Source organism: Periplaneta americana, chromosome 11 (assembly GCF_040183065.1).
Source record: "Periplaneta americana isolate PAMFEO1 chromosome 11, P.americana_PAMFEO1_priV1, whole genome shotgun sequence".
In the NCBI taxonomy this organism is placed as follows: Eukaryota; Metazoa; Arthropoda; class Insecta; order Blattodea; family Blattidae; genus Periplaneta; species Periplaneta americana.
The window spans coordinates 15,446,456-15,465,239 of record NC_091127.1 but is presented as its reverse complement, the minus strand read 5'-3'; the positions used below and the strand labels follow the sequence as shown (position 1 = coordinate 15,465,239).

General features: G+C 34.6%; 1 protein-coding gene across 1 annotated transcript in view; it reads left to right on the top strand.

Moving 5' to 3' along the window:
* Positions 1-18,784, top strand: part of LOC138708842 (facilitated trehalose transporter Tret1-like) — a 46,363-nt gene continuing 27,579 nt past the window's right edge. Inside the window, exon 1 of the mRNA XM_069839077.1 lies at positions 1-120. The gene's annotated coding sequence lies outside the window, so the exon portion shown is untranslated. The remainder of the gene's footprint in view (positions 121-18,784) is intronic.

Below are 18,784 nucleotides of genomic sequence, written 5' to 3'. Positions count from 1 at the left end.
GGCGGGATGGCGGAGGAGTGACGGCTGGACACCAGCCCGGCGCCGAGCCACCTGTTCAGTCAGTTCGACACCGGCCGCACGATAACAACACTACAGCCCGCTGACAGCTGACACGCCACGGTACGTGAGTTCGCACTCCGAATATTACGCACATGCTTTACTTACACATACAGTGCGCGTTGTATTATTATCTTCATCACTTTGTTCCTTCAAAATAATTATATATAATTCAATGTATCCTAGTTTGATAGTAATCATTAGGCCTACACAATTCATATTACATTCACACAGGAAAATATAGTAATTTATGTATCAAGGGCGAAATGAAGATGTTTACGGCGAGGGCTACGGGTTGCTGCCGAGAGTGCAAGTAGCCCGAGGTTTAAACATGAAATTTCGCCAACGTTCATACATTATTTTGTGGTGCACTAGTCCGTAACTGAATAAATTAAAACTTTTTCATAAGAGTTTTAAGTCAGAAATTCGCTTTGTGTTTGTATATCTTGTTTAGCGTGTTTTGTTTTGGTATCTAGGGGCTATGTATACTAGAAAAAAAAAAGAATACGTAGAATAAAAATTATTGGTTGAGGAAGGCCATGCATGATGCTATTATTTCTTTGTTGTCAAGTTACCAGTCTCTGAATTTAATAAAAAATGTTCTGTTATGTTGGAAATTATGTCGGAATCTGTTGAAACCGAAATTTCTTCTGGAGTTGTTATTAAAGCCAAACAAACTGAAGATAAGTTGTTGCCAATTAAATAAGTGTAAGTAAACAAACGACTTTTTTTTTTTTGGCCCTAGGGCCTATAAAATATTTTTAGTCTCAGAAAGGTATAATGAGCTGTACTACATGCTGTGTATCGTATCCATGGAGAAATTGAACAATTATGGACTAGTGCCTCACAAAATATATTAATTTTCTGAAGTAGGCCTATTAACTTTCCTAGCAAAGATAATTTTTTTCGTAACAACTTATGAACACTTTGAATTGGGGCTTAGATGCATTATAGGTACCGCCAGCCCATTTGATAATATCGATTCATATTCTTATCTGGAAATAGTATATTGACGGTATCGATTGTTATTCTAATGTAGCCAACTTAATAAAATTAATTCAATTTTTATATATTTGTCAATGCCTTCTCCAAACTTATTCATTATAGTTTTTACGCAAATATTTACCCTGGACCTTGTGTTTAAATACCCGCCATGGTGACATGCATACAAACTTTGCTTCTCAATTATTCAAACAATAGGTATCCATAATTTCATTCATCGAACTACTACTTCCGTTAACCGTCTTTTAGGAGATATATTAACTTGCGGTACCTATAATGCATCTGTTCCTTTATTAGCTAATTTATATAACTATTATTGTTATTACTATTATTAAACTATTAGGCGTTCACATGCTTTTCATTGCTGAACACTCTTGACAAGCGAGGTGATACAGAGACACATTACGAAGTTACGTGGTGATTGTAGTCATTCTCTATAAATACGAACGTATCTAAAATTTGACAGAAGTATATTTCACTCAGGTAACGTGTGATACGCAAAACATGTATATATGTACGTTTCCTAGTATAATATAGCATATATTATGATGAACCAAATACATACAGTACCCGTATTTCAGTTTTGTTTTTCACACACTGAAACTGTTTTAAACCTGTGTGTTGTTCATCACATATAATTCGATTAGGCTAAATTATAAACAAAGGAAGGCTTATCTGTATTTTATTCGTTCTTCCGGAGCTATTTTGATGTCAATATTGCTGAAATTTTATTTTTCTTAATTCATATTTTATTATTATAATTATTATTAATTTATTTCTAATTGTTGAACATGCTTAATGAGAGTCATGACGACAGAACTAAAAAAAAGAAGGAAAGTTATGATTTTAAAAAATAAAAATAATGGTTTATTTTAACTGGCAGAGTTAAGGCCATTCGGCCTTCTCTTCCACTCAACCAGTATGATAAAAATTACTACAGTGCTATGAATATAACAAAATTAATACAATACAATACAATTCAAAGCAATACAATACTACAAATACAATACAATATAATACATAATTAATATAATACAATGACAATTCTTTTCGTCTTCACAACACCAATAAAATAATTATGTAATAATAATAATAATAATAATAGTAATAATAATAATAATAGTAATAATAATAATAATAATTTTAGCACAAGTTTTGAGTGTATGAACGCACCTACAATGGCAGAATAAAATATTTTCATGTACGTGACGGAGAAATGATGTGGAATTAGGAACTAATTATTTAGTTACATTTTGCCCCCGAGTTCCCTTATAAAATAGCTCTATTTTGAATTCTTATATCTTCAACAAACTTTTTAGAATAATGAATATTTATTTCTCAGATTCGTTAAAAGGTGTAATTAAAATATTAATGTGGAATATAAATTATTGCAAAATAGGAGTTAATATCAATGTATTTATTTTAAATTTGTCGTTTGCAGGAGGGGGTATGCGACGATATACTTTTGTTGTTTTTTTTTTCTAATTTCCGTATTATTATTATTAAAACTTCTTTGCTCAAGGAACAAGTTTCCGAAATTCTAGAGGTAGTTGTGGTGAACGAAAATAGATAAAGAGGGTTCATCAGAGGAGTGTAAAATTACTTCCTCGTTGTTACATTAATAATAGACAACACTAATGTGATTTTATAATAAACAGAGAACTTGATAGTCTATGAAACTAATGTCACAAACTACAAATCCAATAAGGCAGAGAAAGCAGCTGTAAAACAACCCAATTCAACAAAACTATTACAAAATCCAGAAGAGACTTGACAAAGCATCTTACCAAAATTATATAAACGTATATAAAAATTGCAAATCTGATGCTTAGAATTTCGACAGATCTCAATAAACTAATCTTACACGGTCGCTTGCACAATGAATTCTTTACTGCGAGTATTATAATTATAAAACTGATGAAATCGAAATAATGTGGTCGCCGCTGTGGTAGAAGGATTGTCGAGTTTGAAAATAATAGTCTCGGTTTCAATTAAGTAACTCCGGTGAGAGCGTCATGTTCCTGGGAAGGTTATGCGATGCGTCACACTGAAAATGTAAGCATGCATGAAATTCCGAATGTTCATAACACTGCAGTCTACACTTCCTAGGCTGAGTTCCGTGCTTTCAAAATTGCTGGAAATGGCAATTGCGTTACTATTTCAATGAATAAATTGTCTACAGCCATCTAATGAAATAATCAGTGCGTAGAAGTGGTTTATCGTGAAAACGAGTCAAGAATAACACAAAGATTATCATCTGACCTTATTCACTGTATGGTTCCGGTTTGGTGTATCGAAGCATGAAAACAAAAATATTTCTCAGTCGCGTAAAAAAATTCGTAAGTTTGAACTGAAAATGAAATAAAATATGTTGTTTCTTAATCTGTAAGATAGCTCTATATTAATGTTAGTCTAATACCCTATCTACAACGCTATTACTGGCTTTCGAAACAGTTTCCATACGTCATGTTCCTTATACACAGTAATAAAATTTGTTTCACATAGAAGCATAGAGATATATTTATTACAGAATAAAAAGTGGTTTGATTTTCAGAAATTAAGTAATTTTCACACGATTCATATAGCAATCTCCTTCAGACATAGTCGGTTTCACCAAGTTTCAATATGTCTTTAATGATTCATTAATTTGTTTACTGGTTCATTAAATTATCTTTATAGCCCACCAAGCATCTTTAGTCCTAACGAAACAGTAAAGCTATCATTAGTTTAGGGTCGTATTCATAAACGAGACTTTGGATGAAGACTTCGTAATAAAGTTTAACTTTGTTAAAAGTCCTATTCATAGACAATACTTCTGAGACTTTGACTTTGACTTTGGTAAGTCGAGATTTGACGATTTTGTTCTAATGTTGGCAATCAAAATCATTGGCTTCTAAACTAATTAAATTAATAGATTATTGAAATAGAGTATGCATTGCCACAATCAAACCATATATATATTTTTTTCGTTGTTGGTAACTCTATAGCATATATTAGGTGCTTTATAGTTGTGATAACAGATGGAGTTACATGTCAACAATGTGACGCTGAAACGTGTGTTCAGGTTACTGCCCAGCGACAGTCCTGATGTATTTTTATGTTTGTGATGATTGGTTAATTAATATTAACCCGGCACACTCACAATCACACTCACATTCATACAAATTTCTAGACTCTAGACACCCAGGGAATTCTTCTTCAAGAAAAATTCACCGAGAGCCGAGCCCGGAAATCGAACCCGGGACCTCCTGATCTGTAAGCCAGCATGCTGACCAACAGACCAAGGAGGCAGCCAAAGCCATATTTTGAGTCACAAATCAATGAAACAATTGAACATTGGTACATGTTAAGCGATTGTTAACCGTTCTTGCAGCTTTACATAAGAATAATAAAGTTATTCGAGAGCTTAGTGTGAAACTAAAGTAAGTACAAAAATTGACAATTTTAGGACTTTACATCAATCGATAATAATTTGTTCTTCTACTTAGTCACAAAAAACCTAATTCGTAACTACAAAACATGATGATATAGTTCATCTGAAATAGTATTGCCTGTTAAGAATTTCCTTGCGAATAAAATATCGATTGTAGTTACGCTAGTTTTACATAAACCCCCACATTGTTTCATTATAAAATAATTTTTTTGAAGATATGGAAGATAAGAAGATGCCACCAATGATAGACTATGAAAGAGACATATTATCCTGCTGACAGTTGGGAGATTTATTCCTTGCATGTCTGTAGAAATTACTTAAAATTTATCTGAAATCAATATGCAGAAAACATTATTTTACGACTGTAAGGATTATAAATTAACTGCATATGTGGATATCCAACTAATATAACCTATCCTCTATAGAATTAAATACTAAAAATCAATATTAAGCTATCAATCCTTACCTATAGCGTAAGATCGCGATGAAATAGTTGTATTTATGGTGGAACAGATAATCCTCTTTGATTATTATTCATCAGTGAAAGTTGAAACATGACGAGGATATCTAATACTGTCTGTTTATCAAATTTGTACCTTGACTTGAATTTATAATCTATAATACGCTAAGTAACACGACCAGCTTTAAGAATCTCCTAAATGTCCTGAATATTCTTGGAAAATTCAACAATTTTCCAAATATCAGTCATTTTCCTTATGTCTACGAACGAAAGTCAAAGTCAAAGTCTAGATTTTCGACGACTTCGAAGTGAAGTCAGGATTGAAGTTTACTTTTGTCAAAGTGTCAACTGTGAATAGGAAAATGGTGACTTTGTACTTTCCAAAGTCAACTTTGGTCCAAAGTCTCGTCTATGAATAAGACGCTTAGTGGTACAAATTTTCGTCTTTAAATTTTTAATGGTTCACTAGTTGCAATACAAAATGGCGGAGCGTTTCGATGCAGAAACTGCTTGAAATCAAGAGCCAGATGGAGATAATGTTAATCATTTAAGAAACGATTATTTTGAAAACTTAAATGACACGAAAATTTCACGAAAGATACCGCATCATGAAGATCGTGGTACTCGAAATTTTAGAAAGAACTGGTCATAGGTTAGAATATCATCAGAACGACTGAGACAAAGCTGAAACTAGTCAACTACGTAATATACAACTTAGTTTTATTTTAACACATAAAAGCTGTTATTATAACTACATACCTAAGAAATATTAGTAAATTTTCTATCATTTACCTTGTTTATATTGTTTAGGTTATGTTATAGCTTCGGTTGTATGAGATTATGGATAGTCACGTATTAGAGACTGTTTAATATTGATAATTGAAGTGGAATGCAACTGTTTTAATAAAAATGAAACTGAATCAACAAAGCTTTCTTAACTAGTAATCGTCCATAGTGTTCAATGAAGATTGTATAGGGGGCACAACTGGTAATAAGAGAACTATTGTCATCTAGCGGAATATTTGTAATGATGAAATGGTACAATAATACATTTTCAAGACAGTTTAGTATTTTATTAAGTCAATTAATATTTTATTGTATTAGAGCACTTTATTTCTTCTAATCTTTATATACTTTCTTCTGATCATGTAATAGTCTATTAAATCCCACTCGAGTTTTGGTTTTCTCTAGATAAATCAAAACCTCTAGTGTGAGATTACTGTTGATAAAGGTACAGATGAGTTTTTATTTTTAGAACCAAGTTGACTATTAATAGGCCTACCTGTTTTATGTCTGAATTATCAGGATTTAGTATTAATTCTCTCTGATAATTCTCTAATATGAGCATTTACTCTTCTTTGGAGTTATGTTTTTGATTTACTAGCTTTTACACGAGACATAATCATTTCTGAAGAAGATTTCCCGATTTTTTTTTACTAGTATTACGTGTATCTTCCATAAAAATATACCCAAAGATGAGGCTTGGCCTCTCTTCAATCATTGAAGCATATCTCAACTAGATCACTTGTAATGTAACACAATTACAAAAACATCAATGAATCAGCCATCAAAATAATAGACGAACTTAATTAAATACTGTTTTAGATTAAATATTGACGGTTCTTTATTTCAAGGTTGCTTTAGCAACTGGAGTTTCCCGAGTTTTCGTAGTAAAATATTTGTGTTCACTCACCGATACAGATTCCAGCAGAGCTGTTGCCACAGTAGCGCGTCCTGTAAACAAAAGAGAATCAATGAATGAATCAATCAATAAACCCCATCAATCCATGAATCAAATCACTCAATGGAGAGAAGAAAACTGCACTAAGAGTATAAGGGTGCGAGTCCTAACAAGGTTCTGTTCACATCATTCTACAAGGAACTTCAGAAAAATTTTGCAAGGAGAAAGACCGAAAAAATGGACGTTAGCAACAGAAATCAAGTCAAGCAAAGTCATCAGCAATAGCACTCAAAACGACTACCATCGCCGAGAGACAAACGAGGAAGCACTGCCAAAGTCAAGCCTCCGCGGTTGCAAAGTCAGGATTTGGAAATCCGAAATAAATACGGATAAGGCATCCGATAGTGTGCCGCGTCAAGTATCGATAATACAACTTACTGGGGCCGATCGATTACCACGCTATGTTTTGATCAGAGTACAGCTACAGCAATATTGTTCTTATTACTCTGTGCTCTTTGATGTGTTCTTCTGTGGTTACATGGCAACCATCAACATGAAATGACAATCGATATGACAGCTGTTACAGACGCGGCCATTTTTTCTCTGTATACAACGCTTAAACAGGTGTGTTTTCTGTGTATAACTACTGCAAAGTAATTCCCATATGTAATTACACGCTGCTTATATATGTCTTATGTCTATTAGTAACGTTTTCCATCCCAACTCTGCATAAATCACGTACCTATAAAAATTATACACAGTTTATTAGTAAGAGGGCTGAACTATAACCTCTTATGAATATGATTTATAAAGCTACAAAATCTTTTGTAACAGCATAATTTCTTAAAAATAATATACAGCCAGGTTTCAAATGTAATATTGTAATTAGGGGGCGGATGTTGATGACCTAAAAATCTACTTAAAATGATCATTAAAATGCCCTTAAACTAATGGAAAAATGACATAAAATTAAAAGAAAATGACATTTAATATTATTCACCGTACCCGCACCACAACTTCTTAAAAATTAGTCACCTTGTTTCAATGACTGCCCTGCAAATCTCGGAGAGAGGAGACAACTTCCTGGAATTTGACTAAGATGAAGGAAAAGAACATGCGACAAAATGAAGGTTTTAATAGAAAACTATAGATTTTAATGAGGGTTTGCAATGTTTTTCATTCCCGGTGGTCCATGTCAGTGCCTTCATTCTCTATCTCTTCCTCCTTCCCCGCTTCACTCCAGATGAGGGAGTGTGAGTAACAAAACAAATTGTGGGCGCAGCGTACATTCTTGCAATCTTTGTGTTAAAAATACTGTCTACTACAGTAGACATCCCTTCCGAACCTTGTTGAGGACACAACGTCTGTCCAGGACACAATGAAAGTTTTCCCCCTTCCAAACATAAATTCTAAAGACACTCTCGTACCGACAAAAGAACAGTAGCGGTCAAAGCCCTCACTTAAACTAAGCTGCTGTCAAGCATTTTATATTATTTCCGTTGTGTGAAGTGAAGCCTTCAGTGGAATGAGGAATGGACTTCAGAGTCTGTACCAAACTATATAACTCAAACTTCACTGTTTTTCACTTATTCAGTAGGTAATTACTACTGACCTATTTGCTTATTAAATGATTTAACAGACCTATCTGTAAAGAAGAAAGTAAAGTGCATTCTAAATGACCTAAAAGTTCTTCAAAGTATTAAAAATGACCAAAAATGCCGAAAAAAATGACCTATTAGTTCAAAAGATGTAAAAAAAATGCAATATAAGAAATCATTTTTTTACGTTGATATTAACATAGAAAGGATTTCTATATTAATGGGCATCGTTCTAATGTGAAAAATAAGATGATTTTTCCATCAACATAGTTACTTACTTACTGGCTTTTAAGGAACCCGGAGGTTCATTGCCGCCCTCACATAAGCTCTCCATTGGTCCCTATTCTGAGCAAGATTAATCCATCCTCTATCATCATATCCCACCTCCCTCAAATCCATTTTAATATTATCTTCCCATCTACGTCTCGGCCTCCATAAAGGTCTTTTTCCCTCCGGCCTCCCAACTAACACTCTATATGCATTTCTGGATTCGCCCATATGTGCTACATGCCCTGCCCATCTTAAACATCTGGATTTAATGTTCCTAATTATGTCAGGTGAAGAATACAATGCGTGCAGTTCTGTGTTGTGTAACTTCCTCCATTCTCCTGTAACTTCATCCCTCTTAGCCCCAAATATTTTCCGAAGCACCTTATTCTCAAACACCCCTAACCTATGTTCCTCTCTCAAAGTGAGAGTCCAAGTTTCACAACCATAAAGAACAACCGGTAATATAACTGTTTTATAAATTCTAACTTTCAGATTTTTTGACAGCAGATTTCATCAACATCCGCCCCCTAATTTATTATAATAATCTGAAAGCATTTAAAAATTGGGCTACGGAATTAGACAATAAATGTTCTAGAGATTATTTGTTTTCACTAACATAAAAATTGCCCCCCTCCTGGAATTATAAATATCATGAAACATGAACCAAATTTACTATGTCCACTTAAACACCGAGAGACGCAAAACTCAGCACAGAACTTAATGCATTTGTACGCGATTAATAGTTGGGAGCATGAGTTCTTTGTTAGGTCTCCAGTGGCGCTTGCTATGAGTCTTGCATTTCAGGAAGTTTGTCAATTCGACTTCCGAAGTTTTCTTTATGAATGATGGAGGACATCTGACATATTCATAATTGTTACCTTAGAAAGTTTCCTGTCATTTCCTGATGTTCCTGGGTGACCTCGGACACTTCAAGTATGTTATCTGATTAGAACGTACTTTCATTGGGCTTATAGTCCCAACACGTGTGGCTAACGGGATTTTATGCTTATCTTTTACGCATATGAAAGGTGACATAGTCACTACAAATTTCTGCACTGCGCTCGTTTTGCATACACCATTCTACAGCTGACTGAATCACAAATAATTCAGGTTGGAATACGAGAACAGGGAAAATTTAAACTTTTACCGGTATATGGTGGCGCTTATAAACCCTCCAATATTTTATTTCATTTAATAACAACATATCAAAAATAAAACGTTACAGGAAAAGATCCCAAAAGAACAAAGCTTGTGTTCGAGGACAGTTCCGTTCTGATAAAATAACTTTAGAATGACACAAAATTTTACATAATTCATAAAAATGATACTTAATCGCTCATTTAAAGTTTGTGTGACTGCAACCTGTGTATATTTTTGTGTGGCTTTACTTTGTTTATAGTGTTTTTTCTCTCTCTCTTTATTTCTTGTGTAGCTTTACTTTGTATATAGTGTATTTTTTTCTGTTTATTTCTATTATTGTATTTGTATTCCTGGTGTTGTGGAAGAGAAGGCCTGATGGCCTTAACTACACCAGAATAAATAAATAAATAAATAAATAAATAAATAAATAAATAAATAAATAAATAAATAAATAAATAAATAAATAAATAAATAAATAAATAAATGTCCTTAAAACAGTAAAAAAAACTCCGTTTCTTCTGAATTAAAATCTAAGATTAAAATACCTGAGTATTGCACAGATTATACATAATTCACAAAAATAAAAGTCTCTATTGTTTCTAAAATAATATTAAAAATTCTTAGACCAGGATCATAGTCTTAAAAGAGGAGTAGATAGAAACGGTATTGATAATTTTGCACCTTTCTTTATATAGCTGTGTATCACTTCTAACGCCTGACTTTTAGTAATTTTGGATCATGGTGTTTACTTCGCTCGTAAAAAAATCCTATCAAAGCCAATTTATTAATTACACAAAGAAAATAAACGTAGGTCTACATTAGACATGAACAACGATCGAGAAAGCGAGACTAACAGCGCCCGCAAAGTCGAAAACCCGCATGACATTGTTGTGTACGTCGCGTCGCGTCGTTGACGTAAAGACTGCTTGTGAGTGTATCGAGACGTCGAGATTGATCACTCCCGAAGTCCCGAACGTCAAGCAGCCTTGAATTGCCACAGTTGTTTATACCTGACTGAAGTTTTATCTACTTTGACAACTGTTATATATGTATAAACAATCAAGTAGCCTATTTGAAACAACATCTCTACCTTTCAGTGTATTATAATCCGTTCCCCAATTTTTATTTAATTACTAAGCCCTTATTAAAAGGCTGGAATTTTTCTTTTCATATGTTTGAGATCAAGTGTGCAATCTCAAGTAAAAAGATATTAATGTTATGTTTTATGTTCCTTAGAAATGCAAATTTATTTGAGAACCATAGGTAATATATAATAGAACCCGAACATTTTGATAACTAAGATACTGTTCTGATTTGTCTTTTTGTCTCATTTAAACATTTATAATGTTATTTATTTCAATTATATATACATATATTTTTTCGTTGTTGGTAACTCTATAGCATCTATTAGATGCTTTATGGTTGTGCTAACAGATTGAGTTACTTGTGAACAATGTGACGCTGAAACGTGTGTTCAGGTTACTGCCCAGCGACAGTCCTGATGTATTTTATATTTTGATGACTGGTTAATTAATATTAACCCGGCACACTCACAATCAAACTCACATTCATACAATTTTCCAGAATCTAGACACCCAGGTAATTTTTCTTCTTCAAGAAAAATTCACCGGAAGCCTAGCCCGGGAATCAATTATACGTGTTATTCAAAGTTACGAAATCTTTCCACGCCAACCAAATGCTATTTCGAGAATGATGAGCGAGACTCGAAGCGCACGAGAATGACGAGACGAGACGAGACTCGAAAGACAAATGCAAAGAATACAGAGAACGAGAGTGGCAGTTAGTTTTGTTCATCTCTAGTCTACATGTACAGTATTTCACACTCCACTATTTTCACGAGAGAAAAAATTCATATCTTCCGCGTAATCAGAGGAATCATCGGCATTTTTCACTGTAGAATGGATTGGTGGGGGAAAGGAACTGGCTACTCTACCTCATTATCTCCTGGCCTAGTTGCCTCATAAGTGATGTCTTTTTAGTATCACTTGTGAGGTTCAGACTTGTCTTAGGACAGTTGATTAAACAACAATGGATAAGTTTTCTCTTCGTATTCTTACGAATCTTCATGGAAGTCCACACCTGTGGAGTAACGGTTAGCGCGTCTGGCCGCGAAACCAGGTGGCCCGGGTTTGATTCCCGGTCGGGGGAAGTTACTTGGTTGAGGTTTCTTCCGGGGTTTTCCTTCACCCAGTATGAGAAAATGCTGGGTACTCTATCGGTACTGGACCCCGGGCTCATTTCACCGGAATTATCACCATCTCATTCAGACGCTAAATAATATAAGATGTTGATAAAGCGTCGTAAAATAACCTACTAAATTAAAAAATTAAATCTTCATGAAAGACTCTTTTCAAGGGAAAAGGGGTATCCAAATATAATGGGCAGGAATTACTTGAAGAAAATATAATTATGAAATAGGCTACATGTCCTAAAACTCTTGGGACAGAATTAATGGTGAAGAAAATTACACGAGTGAATATATTCTACAGACAGACTGGGTTGATAAGATTAATTATATTACTCAAGAGAGGCCCTATTATCATGACCTGAGAATTTTTAAAATAATTTTTGAGAGCAATTATGCGTGCGACTTCAGTGTCGGATTCTCTGGTTTTGCTCGGAATTTTCCCGTTTTAACTTTCGACTTATCCATCGGTGTGTTTTCAGGAATCAAGGTTATCAGCTCTTGTGCCATTTCTGTCGCATTTTTTGTGTGAAACCGTCGCCAGTGACTGTGTAAATCATCGCTGTGACTTTCAGCATATTTTATAGATAACATTTCACGTGGTCTTAAGCTTGTTGATTGCAAAATCGTTTCCAGCTGCTAAGTTTTAGCTATTTCAATTGCTGCCTTGCACGTTGTCCCAAATCAAGCAGCTGTTTTAAATCTCTTTAAATTTTAATGGTGGGCCACTGTCGAGGAATTTGGAGAAACGGTAGATACGTAATGCTTTATTCAAATCGCGGTATCCTTTTCAATGGCTAAAAGTGCGTTTTTATCAAAAGATTTTCGTTAAACTTGTTTATTAACTTTCTTAATTCATTTTCATGAAACTTTTCGATGTTCATTAACAATATCACGCATTCATTAAAGTTTCTGTAATGCTTGTGAACAAAACTGGTTAACATTTTTTAATAATTGAACTTTTCATTAACTTTTCTACGTTTAACAACTTGTCTGACTGCGCATGTGCATATGGAAGCTTCTGTCGATTGCTGTCCATCTTTCATTATAATTATTATTTATTGTAATTAGTCCAATCAGATACTTTTTAACTTCGCTCTAGAATATACCATTAGGAAAGTTCAGGATAACACAGAGGGTTTGGAATTGAACGGGTTACATCAGCTGCTTGTCTATGGGGATGACGTGAATATGTTAGGAGAAAATCCACAAACGATTAGGGAAAACGCGGAAATTCTACTTGAAGCAAGTAAAGAGATAGGGTTGGAAGTAAATCCCGAAAAGACTAAGTATATGATATGTCTCGTGATCAGAATATTGTACAAAATGGAACTATAAAAGTTGGAGATTTATACTTCGAAGAGGTTGAAAAATTCAAATACCTTGGAACAACAGTAACAAATATAAATGACACTCGGAAGGAAATTAAACACAGAATAAATATGGATAATGCATATTATTATTCGGTTGAGAAGCTTTTGTCATCTAGTCTTCTGTCAAAAAATCTGAAAGTTAGTATTTATAAAACAATTATATTACCGGCTGTTCTGTATGGTTGTGAAACTTGGACTCTCACTTTGAGAGAGGAACAGAGATTAAGGGTGTTTGAGAATAAGGTTCTTAGGAAAATATTTGGGGCTAAGCGGGATGAAGTTACAGGAGAATGGAGAAAGTTAAACAACGGAGAGCTTCACGCATTGTATTCTTCACCTGATATAATTAGGAACATAATCCAGACGTTTGAGGTGGGCAGGACATGTAGCACGTATGGGCGAATCCAGAAATGCATGTAGGGTGTTAGTTAAGAGGCCAGAGGGAAAAAGACCTTTGGGGAGGCCGAGACGTAGATGGGAAGATAATATTAAAATGGATTTGAGGGAGGTGGGATATGATGATAGAGACTTGATTAATCTTGCTCAGGATAGGGACCAATGGCGGGCTTATATGAGGGCGGCAATGAACCTCCGGGTTCCTTAAAAGCCAGTAAGTAAGTAAGTCCAATCAGATACAGTTCTATTGGGATCCGTACAGACAAAACCAAATCGATTCAATAGAAAAGGTCCAACGCAGGGCAGCAAAATATGTCAAAATGGGAAAGGGACATGGTGAAGAGATAGTAAAAGACTTAGATGGGAATTTCTCAAATCAAGGCGACGAAAAACGAGACTGAGCGCATTGTTTAAGGCACAAATGGGACACAAAGCATGGACTGATATCAATGCTAGATTAGTGACACCATCATACTTAGGAAGGGCTGATCCTATTAGGAAGTTTAAATGCAGAAAACAAAGAACGGATGTGGCAAAATTTTCCATTGTTAACCGCACAATAGTAGAATGGAACAGCTTACCTAAGACAGTCTTTCAGGGTGGTCCTCTTAAAATCAATACATTTAAGGAAAGGTTGAGAAGATTAGACTGAAAATTTAATTGTAGGTGCAGTGTAATTATCTAAGTTGTGTCATGTAATTAAGTTGATATGTAATTAATTAAGATATGTAATTAAGTTGATATGCAATTAATTAATACGATGTGTAATTAAGTTGATATGTAATTAATTAAGATGATATGTAATTAAGTTGATATGTAATTAATTAAGGTGATATGTAAATTCTTAAGTTGGTAATAGTTGGGTTTAATAGAAGTACTTATAAGTTAGGTTTACTTTCGCTTATTGTAGGTGTTTTTTTATTTCAGTAGGTTATTTTACGACGCTTTATCAACAGCTTAGGTTATTTAGCGTCTGAATGAGATGAAGGTGATAATGCCGGTGAAATGAGTCCGGGGTCCAACACCGAAAGTTACCCAGCATTTGCTCATATTGTGTTGAGGGAAAACCCCGGAAAAAACATCAACCAGGTAACTTGCCCCGACCGGGAATCGAACCCGGGCCACCTGGTTTCGTGGCCAGACGCGTTGACCGTTACTCCACAGGTGTGGACTTGTAGGTGTTATTATAGCATAATTTTTATTTATAGTCCTAGGTTTATTGCATCTATTTAAATATAGTTAAAATTAAATTTACATTTATTTTATTTTTATTGCTGTAATTATTATAAATTTTATTAATATTTGTTGTAATTTTATTATTGTATATTATATATCACTGCCACCGGGTGTATACCCAATTGTAGTGTTAATAAATACATACATTATTCACAGAGTTTTAATTTTGGGATTACATACGTCTTTTGTATCCAATCCAGAAACCGAAACGTCACCTTTGTATTTCGATACATATCGAATGATTTCATTTATCTATGTCTTTTGAATAACAATTTAAGAAAATAAACTGTAAACCTAATACCATTTGTAAGCCGCAAAACCAGGTGGCTCGGGTTCGAGTCCCAGTCGGGGCAAGTTACCTGGTTGAGGTTTTTCCCGGAGTTTTCCCTCAACCCAATATGAGCAAATGCTGGATAACTTTCGGTGTTGGACCCCGGACTCATTTCACCGGCATTATCACCTTCATCTCATTCAGACGCTAAATAACCTAAGATGTTGATAAAGCGTCGAAAATAACCTACTAAAATAAAATAAAAAATATCATTTGTAACTCGATAAAGGAAGAGAATTACTGCAAAACGCATGGAACTTATTATAAGAAAGCATGGGTCACTTTTGTAACAAAAATTTCCCTTCAATTTTGGGACTAATAGTATTTATTTAAAACGACAAAATCAAGAGTAGAATTTCGTAGAAAATTACGAACTTCTGCTAGCTCAATCATATAAACAATACATTTCTAACTTAATTCTGTAAGTTTTCGAAAAATATTTCTTACTTTTGTTTGTTATGTTAACAAAAATAATAAATACTACACTCTATGATATTTTCTTCCTCCTTAGATTCATGTTGTAATAAGACAGACTCTTTGTTCTTTCAATCGCTAACCGAAACTTGGTCGAGGTGTTGATTAAAATGACAAAGGTAACAAAAGTATCGGCGGGGGGGGTGAGGGGGTATAAGCTGCCTAGTTTCTCGATCACCATTGATCTCGTAGCATCCGCTGGGATTCGAACGCTGGTACTTTTGCTGAGAAGGTAGTGATAAACAGACTGGCGTTACATGGCAGTACGTAAATAAAAACTGGAAGTAATTTCTTGTATTTTGTCCCTCGACGGATGATGTAAGGTTTCAGTAACAAGGAGTTGGATAACAACATATTTTATGCCAGTCTCGGGCAACAAGAGAAGCACGTGTACTTGGTTACGTAACGATGTGCTTGAGATACATTCAGTCGTCCTCAAGGTTCTGCGAGAGGACAGGGTCAGGAAGACACGGCAACAGAGTACGGAACGTAACGGCACGTTGACCCATCGCAATTTGCACTCTGCCTTCAAGCTGTGTCTACAATTAGTGGCAACTCGGACAAAGATTATTCTCTGCTAAGAAATTAGATGCTTGAACATTTTATTGTGCAGTTGTTCTGAAACAAGAATTAACGTTGTTTCTCCCCACAAAAAGTTTAAAGTTTTAATTTGCAACATCAGGTTATAGGCCTATATCAGCTTTTTTCAACATTTCTCAACATGTGGCACACTAAGGCCCAATTGTATAAAACTCCCTGACTAAAGATCAACTTTGATCGAAGATCGAAAAGTGAACCGAGTTCAGACACTTCTTCTATTGTATAAAACTTTTCTGCGATCAAATTACCTTGGTTCAAATGCAATCTAAGTTCACGTGAAAAGGATTTGGCAACATCGCATAAACAGGTGAAATAAGTGATGCGCGGACCATGTTATACAGGTTTGTTCAGTGTTGCCAATCTAGCGACTTTAACTCTTTTTCAACAACAATTTCTTTTAACTTTTATATTGCTTAAATAGGGATTTAGTGACCTTTTTAGCACCCCATAGTGACAAAATTTAATCTTTCTTTGTTAATAATGAGAAATCTAGCGACTTTACAACTACTTTTTGGAGACTTTCCGTATTACGCTCTGTTGGAGACACTGGTTTTTTTGTGCAATGTAAATAATGGCGGACAATAAGAAGAAGGTTGACTGTTCTCCAAGTTGTTAACATGTTATGGTGTTTGATACTGCTAAACATAATAAAGCTTTATAAAACGACAATTTTCGTTTAGTAATACATTTAACTGAACATTTATGAATGTACCTATCATATCCATTGGTTATAAACATAATATAATTATAGGTTATGTTATTTGATACTGCTGAACACGATAGAGCCTTATTAAATATAAGAATGTTTGTGTATTAAGGCAAGAAATTGAAAGAAATATATATAAATGTACATAACATATCTATTAATATTAACAAAAATGGATATTTTATTTGCACAATCTGTCACTCGTATATTTCAAACAGAAAAGAAATAACTGAACTTGGATCATCTAACTTAATCGGAGAAATTTCTTCAGTCAAAGTTGACTTTAGTTTGAGACAAATTAATCTCAGATTAGACTTTATACAACACAAAATTCCAAGTTCAGCTGAAACAAGGATCAATTTAACCTCTGATCTAACATTACTGTCCGCCATTATTTCCAATAAACAAAAACAAACCAGTGTCTCCAACAGAGTGTACGGAAAGTCGCCAAAAAGTAGTTCGAAAGTCGCTGTATTTCCCATTATTAACAAAGAAAGATTAAATTTTATCAGTATGGGGTCATAAAAAAGTCGCTAAATCCCTATTTAAGCAATATAACAGTTAAAAGAAATTGTTGTTGAAAAAGAGTTAAAGTCGCTAGATTGGCAACACTGAACAAACGTGTATAACATGGTCCGCGCATCACGTATTTCACCTGTTTATGCGATGTTGCCAAATCCTTTTCACGTGAACTTAGATTGCATTTGAACCAAGGTAATTTGATCGCAGAAAAGTTTTATACAATAGAAGAAGTGTCTGAACTCGGTTCACTTTTCGATCTTCGATCAAAATTGATCTTTAGTCAGGGAGTTTTATACAATTGGGCCTAAATGGTTTATACAATCGGCCCTAAATCTGTCATTTAAAATTTCACGGTACACTCGAATAATCTAAACCTGTGGTTTCTGGCTAGAGGGGGGGGATTTTTCAATAAAAACAAATAAAAAAATTTATTTTTTTAAGATTGGTCCATAGTGACACTTGTGGCAGAAAAGTTCGCTGTCCGGGTTTTTCTCGGGGTTCTCGCGTTTCCCCATATTAGGCACCTATATTATTCCGTCAACATTTCTCCATTCCGTCATTTAATCGCGAACCGCCTCTCGTCCCGCGGTCTGTAACGGTATTCACTATATCGTATCGCACGGATCGGAAAAAGACAATCTTCGCTCTCGGCAAATCCATCCACGTTTCTCGGATGAGCAACTTTTCCGATGCGTGCGATCATAGCCTTCTTTAATAAATCACTTTTAATTGCTCAACTATTACTATTATGTTGTGCCATGTTCAGTGTCGCGCCAAAATGGCAGACGGAAAACTTATTTCGCTTGTAGAAAATTGCGAAGAATTATATAATTTGAGGCGTTCTCAATACAGTAATCAAGTCGTGTCTTACATATATATTATGTAACCAATATCTCTTTCGTCTCTACCTCTTCAGTTAAGACGCATGAAGCAATTGCAAATTCTTATTCGCTAACAGTCATAATTAATAGACCTAACCTCAAACTCCCCTGTTTTCAGCAATGTCAATATCATACGCGCATGAAAAGAGTTCTGGCAGAAGAAGATATCAGTTGATAGAGACATTAAGATACATGGATCATATGAGGAGACAAAGAGGAAGGCATAAAATAGGAAAGAGTGGAGCATGCTGAGTTTGCGGTGAAAGATCTGCCCTTGGGCAGAACAATGAATGAATGAAAAATAAAAAAAAAACGTAAAATAGATTGGGATAATACTTTTAACTGTTGTGTAGTAAGTTCATTATCGGCTGCGAAAAACTCGTAACTTTTCCAAAATCGAAATTTATCTTGAAATATT